The 13,347-nt window shown below is 47.0% G+C and overlaps 1 pseudogene; it reads left to right on the top strand.

Annotated features, from left to right (window-relative positions):
* The first annotated feature begins 11,857 nt into the window (after nucleotides 1-11,857).
* LOC139704088 (protein L-Myc pseudogene) lies at nucleotides 11,858-13,075 on the top strand (annotated as a pseudogene).
* Nucleotides 13,076-13,347: the final 272 nt, after the last annotated feature.

The following is a 13,347-nucleotide window of genomic DNA, read 5'->3' as shown; positions in this document are numbered from 1 at the left end:
TTTTTCCCCAAATTATCAAAAGGATCATTCAAATGACCCTTCAATTCTACTTCTTTTGAAGAGATATTTATATGCTTGTAATTACTACAGGATTATTTATTATACTCAAGGGTACATTGAGGAAGAATATTTTTATTTTTAGCTGTGCATTATAGTTATACAAAAGCATGGAATATAGTTTGTTCCAAGTCAGTCTCGAGAACTTGCCCTTTCCCTCCCTTCCTCCCTGACCCAGTTTCCTTTCTTCTTCTATACTGGTCTTCCATCCATGTATTTATAATTTTCTTAACTCGTGCTTTACAGATATACATAAAGATAAAACTCACTGTGGTCTCTTCATATATGTATATAGGATAGTATGGTCAATTTTATTCTACAATTTTCCCCTTTTCCTATCCCAAGGAATAATTTTTTACATGTAGCACATGATGAAGTATTATTTGGTCTAAAAAACAAAGAAAATCCTGACCCATAGTAGAGTAGGGATGGACCTTGAGAATACAGACTGTACAATCCTACTTATATGAAGTACAGTACACAGAGTAATTAAAATAATACAGAAAGGAGAATGGTGACTTCTTAGAGCATGAGGGAAATTGATGATTACTGTCTAACAAATGAGCTTCAATTTTGCAAGATGAGAAAAGTTCTGTGGCTGCATGCTGGTTTCCAAAGAATGGAAAAATAAGTGTAATGGACACCACTGATGTGCCTTCCCAAATAGCTGACATGGCAAAACTTTGCTGTGAATATTTGAAAATGTATATAAAATTAAACTCATTCTGCTTATTTCCACACAAATAAAAACCAAGTAAATTCTCCACTAGTAGAAACTTATCAGAAGGAAGTTCTCTATGATTAGAAATGTGAAAGGATCATTCAGGTTGAAAGGATGAATCACTCACTTGGTCATGCTAAGAAAAAAAGAATACAATGAGGGTAGCTCCACAGGAAAATTTAAAATAAGTATCATTGTACAATCAGTTCTTAACTCCTCTCCTAATCTGACTGAGGTGCAGTGGTGTAATAATTATAGAGCTTGTGATGTTGCCAGAGCATGCACACCATGAGGCTAGTCATGTGCACATATGGGCCAAGGACACCACCAAGCTGGGAGGGCTCTGTGGAGACTTGTGCTTAGGGTCTCTGTCTTTGTCTTGGCAGAGGGAAAAATGCAAGGGAGGATGCAACAGGTGGACAAACAAACAACTCTCTCAACAATTGTCCTTGGATCTGTGAAACTCCTGGCAGTTTCCTTCCAGAGTCAGTCCCTTTGAATCACAATGGCCATACCTTACATCTTGGAGGAAAAGCTCCCCCCACCACTCCTGAGGGACCATCCCTGATCAGCTCCCATCCACCAGCCCAGGATCCAAGAGGCACATCCACCCACCACCACAACTAATGTAGACAGATGTCAGATAAGAATGAGAATGCAGAAATCACTGTTGGAGCTCCAGATCAACAGGAACAAGCATCAGTGCACCTGGGAAAGGCTTGCCATAACCAATGTGTTCCTGCCATCCCTTACGGCCACAGATGCACACAGGCCACCCAGCCACAGAGACCTGTGAAGACCTCTTGCTGAGGCACGTACATGTAAAGATGCACACTCATTAAAACCCCTTCCACCACAGATATCATTAAAACACCTCACATTTAGAAACAGGTGCATGACCCACAACTCACTGCCATCCCACCAAAAACACAGATGCATAAATCACCTTTATCCCTGCTTTCCCTGAATACACACACCACCACTTCCTTTCTAAAAAAGTATATATACATACCCACAAATACACATGCCTGTTATCACCCAGGTACTGACGGACATGCAATTATACTGTATACTTTTCCAAATGCAGGCTTATACATTCCTATATACTCTACACTTCCTGAAGGCATGCACATGATATAACCAAACACTGAGTATGCATGCACACAGAAATACAACATACAACCCCCCTACACACAAAAAAAATAAACCCTATTTGTTACCAGAAGTCACATAAACAAAACACTAAGTACTCTGGAATATCTCACAGACTTGATCCTCTCATCAGAAATACAATATACACAAAAATCTCTTTGAACTTCTCCAAGATTGAGTGGAACCAGAAATACCCTGATTACAAAAATGTAACATTCTTAACCCTAAATGACACAGGTACAACCACCAACATACACACATAAACATGAGTCTATATTCCCAGAATCACTTGATACGCAAACACCAACTCCCCAAAACACATAAAGTTTCCCAACCCTTTCCAAATGTACACAACAATGATGTCACCTACAATCTACTCATTGTCATTTCCCAAATACATACATAACACATGTGTGGCCTTAATACACATATTTTACCCTGCACTCTAATGTCACACCCTTCTCTAAACAAAAAAAATAAAATTAAATTAAAAAATCAATATTTTGTGAATATCAAAAAGTATTCACCAAAATACTCCATTCAAACACTCTTCTTAATAATTATTCACAAGTCCCACCATGTCATAATAACCCATATACACTGTCAGTACCTAATCCTCCTAACTTGTATTCCCATATAAATATAACTTCTATATTATCTCAGTGGAAACACACACTACCCATCTACTGTTTGAGAATGAATACTCAGCCATCACACTTCCTAAATACATTCACAGTCCTAGATTATACAAGTCTGGGAACACACGTGTCTATCTGAATCTACAAATCCACAGTACTCCCACAGACCAAAAGTACATGCAGCCACTCTCTCACTATTAAAGGGCACAGAACTCACTATTAATGTACAAAACAGCTCATACTTTCTGATATACTCAGTCAACAGCACACAACACTGTGGAGCTCTGAAAATCCTCAATAGCATAAACTTCCTATCTTCCAGATGCCTGACTGTAAACCCAGAGTTTCTCATGCCCAAATTAAAACAAATACACTGCAAAATCCAAACAATTCCAATCAATAACCTTCCTTACAAAGTCTCATACATATTCCAGTCGCCTCCAAGAAACACTTAAAATAGATATGAAGTAGGACTGAAGAGGCTGGATACCAGAGGGATTTTCAGAAAGCAGGTTTATTGGCTGTTGCCAACCAGTCCAGAGTGTGTTTCATGCCTGAAACATTCTATGGACAGATAATTTCAAAATATTTTGACTTTTATGTCCCATGGGGGAAAAGGGCTTGAAGATTCACTTGACAAGTGTTTTTCATTCCATTCTCTAGGCCAGACAGAGGTTTCACACGTATTTACAAAAAAAAAAAAAAAAAAAAAAAATCTGGCATTTACAAGAAAGAGGAAGCTACCAACCACAGTAATCTTTGTATACTTGCTGCTGATCTGACAAGAGAAGAAGCTTAATTATGGCAAGGGTCTTTTGGTTGAGAGTATCTGGTGTGCTTCAGATACACATATCTTCAGACCACACATCAATCAGTATCACCCAAAAAGCAATCACACAAACACTCCCTCAGTAACTGAATGGAGCAAACAAATTACTTATTAACATGACAACAATTTGTATTCTCAAATGAAAACATATACAATCACCTCTGTGTTGCAAACATGCACATACACAGAATGACTCAGAATATGAAGTTCAACAACAAATCTCAGAGGTACAGACACTACTAACACCTACAGACGCACCACTAAAACCCTAAACACATGTCCTGCCAGAAAGGTACTCAGCCAACACTGACCAAAGAAATCACTCAGAAAATATTTACACATGACAACCAAACAGTCCCACACAAGAGAATTTATGGTGTCTTGTTTCATATCCTTTCCATACCTATACACATGAAACACATGAAAGCACAAAGTCCTGGTGCTAGAGGGACAAGTTCTTGTGTTCTCTCTCTCTCTCTCTCTCTCTCTCTCTCTCTCTCTCTCTCTCTCACACACACACACACACACACACACACACACACATACAGAACATTACATACATAATCTGAACACTGACACACCCAGTTCAAGGATATTATCTTGTGGGCCCTGCACCCAGAGGTAGAGGGGTGAAGATGCAGATTTCAGGCACATACCTTGTTGTTGAAAATGTAAGAAAATATAAAAGTGCAAAAGAGAGAGCACATTCCCTCCTATAAAACTGAAAGGTACTTGCCAGCCACTCAGTAACTGCTCAATATAGAGAAAAAACTCTTCAGATAATAAGAGAGTACTCTCAGATAATGCTTCTGGAGATGAAGGTACTCTGGGACATTTAAGGGGTTTCTAAAAGAGAGAATCACCCCAAATAGATTCTTTTGAGTATCCACCGTCAGCCCAGATGGATGTCTTCTAGCTGGAAAGCCAGACCATTGTGCAATGTGTGTTCCCATGCTAGGGCTGGGCATGTTCACCTGGGCTCCTCCCTAAGCCACATCAGCTCCAATTTCTGAATGGGGTCTGCAGTGTTCTCACACAAGAGGCCTTTGGCATCCTTACATGCCCAAATTCTAACCTGAAGATATTCCTGGCATGTTTGTTGCTCAAAAAATTAGTGAGTAAATTGTCAGCTTTTCTGTGTTACATTCAGACAGAAGGGGTGAACCTGGTTAGAGGAAGGTCTGGGGCCTCTTATATTTTGGACAGCAGCTGTCCTAATCACTTTCCAAACCTGTGATAATATACCTGAGATCACCACATTCAAAGGAGCAGAGATTTATTTTGGCTCATGATTTCAGAGATTAGAGTCCATGGTCACTTGGCCCTCTTACCTCTGGACCTGTAGCAAAGCAGAATATCTGGCCAAGAGTGTATAGCATAGGAAAACTGATCACCTCATGGCTGCTAGGAAGCAGAGAGAGACAGAGACAGAAGTGCATTAGGGTCCCAGTACCGCATCAGTGGCACATCCTCAATGAGGTAATTTTCATCAAATGGGCCCCACTTTCCACAAGCTTCCAACACCTCCCAATAATGACTTCAGCTGGGAACCAGATGTTTAAGAGGTGAGCCTTTGAGGAACACCAAATGTTAATGCCAGAACATCTATCCCTTGTCCCCATAAGCTCATGTCTGTCTCACAGCAATAAATAATTAAAAATAAATAAATAAACAAGCATTTGGACTCCAAGAGTCCACAAATATCAACAGTGCATTCTCAATAGTTTTTGTCCAAAGTCTCTTCTGAGACTCAAGGGAACACAGTGACGTTGAACCCTGAATTGAACGTTTTTTTTTTTTTTTTTTCTGCCATTCTCTTCTTTTTAATTCATGAGTATAGCTTTCTTTTCTCCCCACACCCTCAACCCTATCTTAATGACTAATCATAGAGTCAGTTAAAAGCACTAAAGTCAGTTAAAAGGGCCCTTGCACTGGGCACTCCACCTTACCATGTCACAGGAAATGTCCAAATTAAAAGGTATTGGCAGAAGTGTACAGAAGACACTGACTAGGAGGGAAACCAGACACACACACCTTCAGAATTGCAAGCATATAAAAAAATCACATTATTTTAGATTCACAGGTCTGGGATGTGTCAGGGTTCACTGGACCCAGATATAACCCACAGAATCCCAACTTCTTTAAATAACAGTTTTTTAAAAGAGAGAGAGAGAGAGAGAGAGAGAGAGAGAGAGAGAGAGAGAGAAAGAGAGAGAGAGAGAGAGAGAGAGAGAATTTTCTAATATTTATTTATTAGTTTTGGGCAGACACAACATCTTTATTTTTATGTGGTGCTGAGGATCGAACCTAGTGCTGCACACGTGCCAGGCGAACACGCTACCACTTGAGCCACATCCCCAGTTCCTTAGTGACATTTTTTAATATATTTTTTAGTTGTCTATGAGTATTTATTGATTTATATATGGTTCTAAGAATTGACCCCTGTGCCTCACACATGCCAAGCAAGCTCTCTACCACTGAGCCATGACCCCAGACCCCTCTAAAGGACAGTCTGTCAACACTAGTAAACTGTGCTTGTGTCCACCTGCCCAAGACTGAGAGAACAATTCCACATAACACACTGTATACACTTTCACTCAGCAGTACTAAGCAAGATGAAACCAGGAGCTACCATTCATCTCTGAAATGCTGAATTGTTCCCAATGAAGCCTTTTCCTCTCCCTCCTCTCTGCCTCTTCAGTTGCTGACTTTCATGAGTGGAAGCAAAGCAGCAGAATCAAACCTTTTGTAGCTGCATTGGCTGCAATCCTCATTAATAATCAAAAAGAAAGTTAACACATTTCAAAGATACAACTACGTGGGGGAAACACAATTAGCCCCAAATGGAAGAAGAGGAGAGTAGTAAGGAGGAAACTGAAAAAGCACAGCAGGGCACACGTTAAGTCTAGTGCTCCATTAAGTCTAGTGCTCCAGGTGGGAAACTAGGGCACCTGGTGGTGTGATATGGGTCCCCTAGAGCTTCAGCCTCCTTACCCTCCAGCCTGGTCTGATGTGGGACCACACCCTAGAGCTTCTGTGCTCACTCACTTTCACTTACCTGAGCAGGTGTTCATAGGCTGCCACTGCTCACCTACTGAGCTCTCCACCACAACACTGGGTCCACTCTCATAGTTTGATAAATCACTGTTTCTGGGGTTACTGGGTTGCACTCTGAATGTGATAGGCACATCCTGGTGGCCAGCCTTTCCTCTGAAGTATGAATGCAAACCTTCACAACTCCTCAACTCTTCACTCTGTAAGCCTGATAACCAGCATCACATGGACAATACCAAGGTCAGCTGGGAATGAGGACAGTAGCCAGACCCACCTAGACCATGGCCTCTGTGAGCCCAAATGATGTTAGTTACACAGCAAAAAGAATCTGGACATAGGATTCTGAGGCTGCCTTTTGCAAGCAGGGCACCCTGATAATCTCTCCACAAGTCATTGAGCCTGCTAAGGGTGGTGTCCTTCCCATTCCTGAGATGCCTGAAGGTGGCTTCTGTGTAATGGAACTAATCTCTTTACCAACCACACCATCCTTGGCCCCAACATTAACAAGTTTTCTTTTCTGGAAAACCTGCAAGTATTTTAAATCCTTCTACCCTGGCTTTTGCTCCTGAGCCCCATGGTATATCAGGCTGAAAGCAGCTAGAAATACCCAGGCCATATCTCAAATGCTGTACTGCCATGAATATTCCCTGCTGGATTAATTAGTCTGTGTTTTAGTTGCCTTTTACATCACTGTGACAAAAAAAATCTAACAACAACAATTAGAGCAGAACAAGTTTATGTAGCTCATAGTTTCAGGTCTCACTCCACTGACCACCAACTCCATAGCTCTGGGGCCAAGGTGAGGCAGAACATAGTGGGGGAAGTGTAGGGAGTGGGAAAGCAGCTCAGCATACGGCAATGAGGAAGCAGAGAGAGAACTCTGCTAACCAGGGACAAACTATGAACCCCAAAGGCATGCCCCCTCTGATTGACTACTTCTAGGTCTACCCTACTTGCTACAGTTACCATCCAGTTAGTCCATACCAGTGGATTAATGCACTCATTAGGATTAAGCTCTCAAAATCAATCATTTCACCTCAAAACTTTCCTGCATTGTTTTATACCTGAGCTTTCCAGACAACTCATATCTAAAGTATGACCGTCTCTTACCTTTAAATAAGCCTCCCATGAATTCTAAGGACATGTGCAATGTAGGCCAATTCTTTTTTTTAAAGAGAGAGAGAGTGAGAGAGAGAGCAGAGAATTTTTTAATATTTATTTATTTTTCGGCAGACACAACATCTTTGTTTGTATGTGGTGCTGAGGATCGAACCCTGGCCGCACGCATGCCAGGCGAGTGCGCTACCGCTTGAGCCACATCCCCAGCCCTATGTAGGCCAGGTCAGGTGCAAAAGAAAATAGAAAGGGGACACACACCCTCCAGGGACTCGGGTGGAAACGGAAATGAAGGGTTCCATTGGCGTTGGTCTGTGGCTCCTCTCCCCCACCCACCCCCATTTTCTATTCTTTGTAAGAAATTATGATCCCCCCAACATGAAGCCCCTTGCAGCACAGAGGTCAGCCTGGATAGGGGTCCTGGTCCCTCCAGTCCATCGACCCTGTGCTTTGGGCAAAATGGGCACCTGGGTCCAGGTCAGCCTTCCCAGGCCTGATGCCCTGATTCACGTCTCTGTCCCCAGCCCAATTCCACCCCTCCTGAAATGAATCGGTTCATTACTAACTATCTCTGAGCTTGGAGGGGACCCAACGGCACCGTCACTGCTGTCCCTGTGTGACAATGATCAGGACCCACCTGCACAACCCTTGGAAGGACAGGAGTGAGGACATCAGGTTGGTCCCACCCCATCCACGGAGCACCCTGTGTGGGCCAGGCTGTGTGCCAGGTGCGGAGGGGACAGTCAGGAGCCAGACCGTCAGGCGAGAGTCCTGGCTTTGGAGAAAATGGACAAGAATCAACAGCGTGAATACCTTAAAAGGAGACTTTCTAAAATATTCTGTTTTTAGTTGTAGTCAGACACAATACCTCTATTCTACTTATTTATTTTTATGTGGTAATTAGACTTGAACCCAGGGCATTGCACGTGCTAGACGCGCACCCTAACACAGAGCCATGACCCATTGACCCATCATGAGGCTTCAAGTGCCCCCATAACTCAGCCCGGCCCTGCGGGATGACCCGCCCAGTTCCCTGGCAGAGTGGCCCATAAACCCCTGGAGTCCATGGATTGACTATGTTTATTTATTGGGATTTGGAGAAATATACCTGGTCCCCAGAGGCCTCGGGATGTGGGGACATGATTTTGAAACACAGGTCGTTGGAGGGAAGGAGAATTATAAGGCAGAGTCGCAGCTCAACTCTCCCAGAGAGCAGGAGGGATGCCACTGTCATTAATGACCAGAGTCAATGTGGTGTCACAGGAGCCACGTGGAGAAGTCCCAAGCAGAGGCTGGCAAGGTCCCCAACCCCAGTTCCATGTCCCCAGCAGGCTGACTCCACACCAGCCCTTGGAAATCACTGTTCCCTCTGCCTGGTCCTCTGTTCCCTGCAGCCCTGACACCAGGCTCTTCTCCTGATGGGGTCAGTGCTGAGACCAAGCAGCGTGTCCTCCTGGAGGGCTGTCCCCTCCGCCCTCCTGACGCTGTCCCCTTCTCATAGAAGTCTTGTCACCACCCCATCGCTGAACATAAGTGTGGACTTGGCTACTGTTTCCTCCCCAGAGAATGGAAGCCTTTGTCCCTCTCTGTCACCTCTGTGTTCCCAATGCTGATCTTCAGGCAGGCACACAGTAGGAGCACAGGGCACACAGTGTTTGTTGAATGAGTGAGTGAGCGGGGTCACCGAGGGCTGTGGCGACCCCTGGCTCCTGTTCTCCCCTCTTCTTCTGCGGTCAACCCCAGAAACCGTGCAGGCCACTCTCAGGACATACGGGGACACTGAGGTTCTGCGTGTCCTGAGGCCACACTGTGTCTGGTGGCAGGGCAGAAACCAGGACCCAAGTGGCAGAGCGGAGACAAGTGGAATTTAGAGTCCCACCCTCTGCTCTGGACCTGGGCTCTGTCCCATCACTTGGCCTCTCAGAGACTCGATCCCCTCCTCTGTAGAATGGGGACAGTGCCATCAGACCTGGGGAACACACAGTAGGTGCTCACCAAACGGTGCCACAGGCCAGACCCACCTTGAGCGCTACGTTGTTCGTCGTTTGTAGCCTGTCATTTCCCCTGACCACAGGTGCCCAGAGAGATCGCCTCCCAGAGAGCAGGCCCCTCAGAGGCACTGGTCACCCGAGGCAGGCCAGCCAACAGGGGTCCTGACAGTGACCCTGAGCTCTCTGTCATTTGTCATTTCTCCTGTGATGGAGGCTCCTCCATCTGTAAAATGGGACAGCCAGGGCTGGGGTCACCTTGCAAACCCCGGGGTGGGCGGGGAAGATGGTTGGGGATGGCATGGCGGGCGGATGAGAGAGGAGAGAAGGTGGACGGCTGAGTGGACAAATGGGTGGGTAGACGGATGGATGGATGAATGGACAGACAGATGGACTGATGGATGGCCAGATGGACGGGGGTGAGTGGGTGAAGCAGTGGGTGTGTGACTGGGTCCATGTGGGTGGGGTGAAAGGGTGGACCTGGCGACGGACAGGAGGACAGGTGAGGGGCGGTGGCTGGGTCTGCATGGTGGTGAGTGGGACTGGGTGACCTGGGGGTGGGCGCATGAGGTGGCAGTGAGTTCCCCCCAAGGCTGTCTCTCCCTTGCACTGCAGTGGCCCCATTTTTCAGAAGAGTAAATCAAGGCCAGTGAGGGAGTCTGCTGTCGAGGGTCCCCACAGGGCCAGAAAGGAACCCAGGCCTCCAGGGCCCCTGTCCCCAGCAGTCAGTCCCCAACTCTGGTCACACCCACCCCTGGGGAAGCCAAGGTCCCATCCGTGGTACTGCAGCAGGGACGAAATGGGCCCAGAAACGCCAACCGGGCTGAGGCTGGGGTACACACATGGCCTCCTCGCACGTCGCGGAGGTCCTGCCTTGGCTGGTGGGGACCACCCGTCCCTGCCAGGAGCTCCCCATCCCCTGCCAGGCTCATTCTGTGAGGCGACCCAGGGCCTGGGAGAGCCCTGGGCACCAGATCCTGGCGCAGAACCCAGAGCGGAGATGGGAGGCAGGGAGGCCAGGAGGCCCTCGCTCACCTGCCGGGAGTTTTCCCTTTTAAATAAACAGACCTGCGGCTGGCCGGCCAGTTCTCTCCCATTTTTCAGAGCAACACTTATGTACTGATGGCTGTGCATTGTCATGTGAACGGGAGCTGGAATCTTCCTTGGCACAGTGATGGGGGAGGAAGGTCAGAAGACGAAGGATCACACTCAAAAACTGAGAATCACCTTTGTTTTGTATTCACCCATGATGAGAACCAATCACCACCACAGAGAAGGGCAGAAAACTAAAGGTCAGGTCTCTCCCTGGAAACATGAATCCACACAACTGACAGTCATTTACTGAGTGACTCCTATGTGCCAGGCAAAACTAAGCACCTACTATGTGCTGGGCTCTCAAGTTACAGAGGCGAGCAGAACCACATCCCTGACCCAGCCCTGTCCCCAGAAGAGACCCTTGTTCGCTGTCCCTTGCTTTACCTTCCCAGAAATGAGCTAGGTGATCTCTGCCTCAGCCTCCTGAGGAGCTGGGATTACAGGTGGAGGCCACCACGCATGGGCTGATTGTCATTTGTGTGTCTGTTTCCCCCACACCAAGGTCATAATCCTCTTCAGGAGTCACCTATACCTTATGCACCTCTTCCCATGTCCAGCACAGGGACTGGTGTGAGGTAGGTATGTGATAGACTTTCTACCAATGAATCAGTGGACGGTGGATCAGTGGACGGTGAATCAGTGGATGGTGAATCAGTGGATGGAGGGGTGGATGAGGCTTGTCTTTCCACCCCTGTCCTATGCTGCACCAAACTCTCCTTCATGGTCCATCCAGGGTTTCACTGCTTAACAGTTAGGGCACATTTCAAGGCTCTAAATGCTTTCACTCAGATAATACCTGGCAGGACTATAGGCAGAAGACTTCAGGATGCAACTTGAGTCCTTTAAACACATGATCAATTTCTGCACAGCAATATGGTAAGGAAGTCTAGAAGTCCCCCCAAAAAGCTAAATTCAAATTATCATATGAATAAATAATAAAAATAGGAACTTTCCCCCTCAAAAAATTATTTTTCACAGATGTTCACTGAAAAGGGGGAAATAATCCAAAAGTTCAAAAACAATCAAATGGATAAACAATTGTGGTATATCCATACAATGGAATATTACTCAACCATGAATATGAATGAAGTACTAACATGATTAGGTTAAACCTTGAAAACATTATGCTAAGTGAAATAGACCACACACATGAGGTCAGATATGACATGATTCCATTTCTGCAAAATATACAAGAATTGGTGCTGGCTGCCGGGCTGCCCCGAGCCGGCGGGGAGCCGGTCCGCTCCAGGTGGCGGGCGGCGGGAGCGAGGGAGCGGACATGGACTTCGACTCGTACCAGCACTATTTCTACCAGTATGACTGCGGGGAGGATTTCTACCGCTCCACGGCGCCCAGCGAGGACATCTGGAAGAAATTCGAGCTGGTGCTGTCGCCCCCCACGTCGCCGCCCTGGGGCTCTGGTCCCGGCGCCGGCGACCCAGCCCCTGGGATTGGCCCCCCGGAGCCGTGGCCTGGAGGGGGGTCTGGGGACGAGGCGGAATCTCGGGGTCACTCTAAAGCTTCGGGAAGGAACTACGCTTCCATCATCCGCAGTGACTGCATGTGGAGCGGCTTCTCTGCCCGGGAAAGGCTGGAGAGAGCGGTGAGCGACCGGCGCACCCCCGGCGCACCCCGGGGGAACCCGCCCAAGGCGCCCGCCATCCCGGACTGCACTCCCAGCCTTGAAGCCGGCAACCCGGCGCCCGCCACCCCCTGTCAGCTGGGCGAACCCAAGACCCAGGCCTGCTCTGGGTCCGAGAGCCCAAGCGACTCGGAGAGTGAAGAAATTGATGTTGTGACAGTGGAGAAGACACAGTCTCTGGGTATACGGAAGCCAGTCACCATCACGGTGAGAGCAGATCCTTTGGATCCCTGCATGAGACACCCCCACATCTCCATCCATCAGCAACAGCACAACTATGCTGCCCGTTTTCCTCCAGAAAGTTGCTCCCAAGAAGAGGTCCAGAGAGGGGTCCCCAAGAAGAGACTCTGGAGAGAGAAGCCCCCCGAGGAGAAGGAGGATGAGGAGGATGAAGAGATTGTGAGTCCCCCGCCTGTGGAAAGTGAGACTCCTCAGTCCTGCCACCCCAAACCTGTCAGTTCTGCTACTGAGGATGTGACCAAGAGGAAGAACCATAATTTCTTGGAGCGCAAAAGACGGAATGACCTCCGTTCTAGGTTCTTAGCCCTGAGGGACCAGGTACCCACCCTGGCCAGCTGCTCGAAGGCCCCCAAAGTAGTGATCCTGAGCAAGGCCTTGGAATACTTGCAAGCCCTGGTGGGCGCTGAGACGAGGATGGCTACAGAGAAAAGGCAGCTGCGGTGCCGGCAGCAGCAACTGCAGAAAAGAATTGCGTACCTCAGTGGCTACAAACTGACCAAAAAGCCTGACTCTTCTGTCTTACAAAGACAGTGTATTTTTTAACCTCCCTTTCCCCTTTAGTAATTTGCACATTTTGGTTACGGTGGGACAGTCTGAACAGTAGATCCCAGAATGCATTGCAGCCAGTGCACACACAATAAGGGCTTGCATTCTTGGAAACTTTGAAACAGCTCTCCCTCTTTCCTGACTCATGGGAGTGCTGTGTCCTCTCTGGCGCCTTTGGCTTCTCAGCAGGCAGCTGACTGAGGAGCCTTGGGGTCTGCCTAGCTCACTAGCTCTGAAGAAAAGGCTGACAGATGCTATGCAACAGGTGG

This window comes from Marmota flaviventris, unplaced genomic scaffold (genome assembly GCF_047511675.1).
Source record: "Marmota flaviventris isolate mMarFla1 unplaced genomic scaffold, mMarFla1.hap1 Scaffold_231, whole genome shotgun sequence".
Classification (NCBI taxonomy): domain Eukaryota; kingdom Metazoa; phylum Chordata; class Mammalia; order Rodentia; family Sciuridae; genus Marmota; species Marmota flaviventris.
The sequence above is the reverse complement of the archived record's forward strand: the minus strand, read 5'-3'. Positions and strand labels throughout refer to the sequence as shown.